This window comes from Arachis duranensis, chromosome 8 (genome assembly GCF_000817695.3).
Source record: "Arachis duranensis cultivar V14167 chromosome 8, aradu.V14167.gnm2.J7QH, whole genome shotgun sequence".
NCBI lineage: Eukaryota > Viridiplantae > Streptophyta > Magnoliopsida > Fabales > Fabaceae > Arachis > Arachis duranensis.
In genome coordinates this window covers 36,777,006-36,780,034 of record NC_029779.3, presented here as the reverse complement: position 1 = coordinate 36,780,034, position 3,029 = coordinate 36,777,006, and the positions used below count along the sequence as shown (strand labels likewise).

Sequence of the window (3,029 nt, the reverse complement as noted above, 5' to 3'; positions counted from 1 at the left end):
TTCACACAAAATGTACATGAATGCAAATTTTAAGATTTGAATTCTCTAAAGAGTCATCCTTATCTTAAAAATGATATTCGTACACTAAAATTAGTCATTAATATATTTATGTATAAATATATATATATAGTTTAATTTCTTTTCAATATATATTTATATTTTAATATGTATTTTATATTGATGACTAACTTTGATGACTGATTTTAATGTATACATAACATAATCGTTCTTACTATATACTCTATAAATTGTGTGTGTATTGATGAGTCCTATTTAATAATTAATAAATTGTTAAATTTTTCTTTTTCAGTCTATATTTACCTTAGAGTATTTCTTTTTGGGAAAACACTAATTTGATTATTATAAATTAAGAATCAACTAACAGCTATAGGGGGAAAAGAAAAAGGAAAAAAGATCATATTCTCCTTGCCATTATTATTTAAAATTCAACTTGGAGGATAATTCTAAGTTTCTAACATAATTCTAATTGTTGTATTAAGTATATATCTAGTCTTAATATAATAAAGTCTCGAATAATAGGCTGTTTGTCATATATAACCAAGAAATTCAAATAAGCTTTTTTAAGTTTGGAGATTCAAAAACAAAGGATATATATAGTTGTAAGATAAGAAGTGAAACACTTATCATCCTTAGATAATGACCTTAGTGGAAGTTAAGTAACAAATAATAGTAGAAAGGCAATTACTCTGCTATTCTTTGAAAATAGAGACTAAATTATCCTATATAATAAAATTTATTCTTAGAATTGTTTATCCTATATAATAAATTTTATTCTTAAAAACTAAACAATTCTTAAAATTTGTTTTCGCATTTTCCGTTAGAATAACTGGTGAGCATTTAGCCCTCTAGGTTGTTTCATTTCATTCCTCTCATTCTGATTTTTCGTTATAATTCAATGCACTCGTATCCAGTTCTATATTAATGATTAAAAAAATTAAAGTTCTGCATTTATTTTTATTGGCAGTATGCTTCTAACTTGGAAGTTTCATGCACTGAATGTATTCTTTCAAAAACAAGACATTTATTTTTATAGGTGACTTCCTAAATAAATTTATTCTTTTATAGGTGAAACAAAAAAGATTGTTCAAACCCTGTGTCTAATGCTACCTTCTAGCTTGCTCTTTGTTCTTTAAAAGTTTTTGACAAAGTTTTGCTGTTTAACTTTGATAAAAAGAATATAATAAGGTTCAGAAGAATGACATGAGGTTTGCGGGACAAGTGATCCTCACAAAAGCAAAAACAGATAAATTAAAAGCATATTTTTTAATTAATTTTGCCTTACAATTTCTTGTCATATTGCATTCAGTTTGGTTACAATCTCTTTTGGTTTCTTGGTTTAGGCATTCAGTTTGTACTTGTTGATATCTTTGCATTGGCATCTTAATTATTTCTTTTTCTTTGCAGTGAAATGATTCAATAGAAAACATGCCCAATGGAATGCAGCTAAGAAGGAAGAAAAGAAAATGGTTAATTTAAAGGACAAGTGGAGAAACATGATGCGGAAGTGATGCACATGTGTAGATCTAAGGGAGGTATGTTTCTTTGTATTTATATGTGCAGTTCATAAAGTTATTTGTTTTGGGGCTCATTCTTTAATGTATCGAGTAAAAGTTATACATCAAGAACATAAGATGTAGAAGTATTCTATTCTTCCCTTACCTCCCCTACGCTAACATCAAAATTTTCTTATCTTCCAAAACTTGTCACGCTTGGGGTGATGGCAATTTTGTTAGTAGGTTCTAACTTCTATGGATGCAACCAAGTTTTTTTAAAAGAGGGACCTAAGACCTAAGTACCAACTATGCTGCCAATACACTTCAGTTTTATATCTGGTTTTAAGAGCTCATCCAAAGGTTAGTCTACTTGTAAATAAATCCAATTTCCAAATTTGTGCTGTTTCTATTTTAATATTCTGACTTTATTCAGCTGTTTCTATTTTGTGCTGTCCAAGTTGCAAGCACTACTTTTCTACATTGCTTCTAAAGAAGGAGATAAGATTTCGGAGCAATTCACTATAATATGTTCCTAATCAACAAGCTTCACAGGTAAAAACACAACCTTTATTATTTTATTTATGCTTTATCTTTTTATAATGAATTTGTGCTTTTTAAATGTATGGTAATGAGATGTCTCTTCATTATAAGATGAAACTAAATGAGTAAATGACCTTTTTCTCATAGGAAGCTAGAGCTTTACTAGGAAGCCTTGAATATCAGTAGGGTAATTTTGAAGCTGCACTTCATGTATTTGAAGGACTAGACATTGCTGCTGTTGCTCTAAAGATGAAAATTTCTATATCACCTATTCGTGCTGCACTTTATTCTTTTTTATGATGTTTTTAAATTATATTTTTGTTGTAGGAATTGAATCAAGAGAGTGAGATTTCATCGCCAAAAGAGTTAAGAAGTAGGTCTTCCGGCGCAAGCAATAGAGCAGCATGAAATATGATGGAGATTTTATGTATTAAGAGTTACATGTTATGACATTTATAGTTGAAAAAATATGTTATGTTTGATATTTTGTATAAGAGTTATTACTTTTGATTTTCAATACTAAAAAATCATATATTATGTTTAATACTTTGTTTATGAGTTATATAATATTTTGTTTATAGATTATGATTTCTAATAATAAATATTATTTGCTTAACACGATAAAAACGAGGGTAAAAATTGCATTTTTAAACGATAAAAAAGTGTCACAGTTAGGGTTAAAACGGCGATTCAAAAATGACATTTTAACCAACCAAAAGCCACTCTGTAAGGGTAAAAACGGTGGTTCAAAAATGCTGTTTTAACCGACTGAAATGTCACTATTAGAGTTAAAACGGCGGTTCAAAAATGCCATTTTAACCGACTAAAATGTCATTCTGTGAGGGTAATAATGGCGGTTTAAACTGCCATTTTAACCAACCCTTAAACCGCCGTTTTAACCTGGAAATAACGGCGGTTGGAACTGCCGTTTTAACCCAGTAAAAAACCGCCGTTTTAACCTGGAAATAATGGCGG

General features: G+C 29.1%; 1 long non-coding RNA gene across 2 annotated transcripts; it reads left to right on the top strand.

Moving 5' to 3' along the window:
- Positions 1–1,403: 1,403 nt before the first annotated feature.
- On the top strand, positions 1,404–2,636 carry LOC107462538 (uncharacterized). 2 transcript variants are annotated; one of them, XR_008002194.1, is made up of 4 exons: positions 1,404–1,553; positions 1,758–1,874; positions 1,973–2,066; positions 2,202–2,636. It is a non-coding gene; the product is annotated as an uncharacterized LOC107462538 (long non-coding RNA). The 2 variants fall into 2 exon arrangements; XR_008002195.1 differs by having other exon boundaries at positions 1,755–1,874.
- The last annotated feature ends 393 nt before the right edge of the window (positions 2,637–3,029 follow it).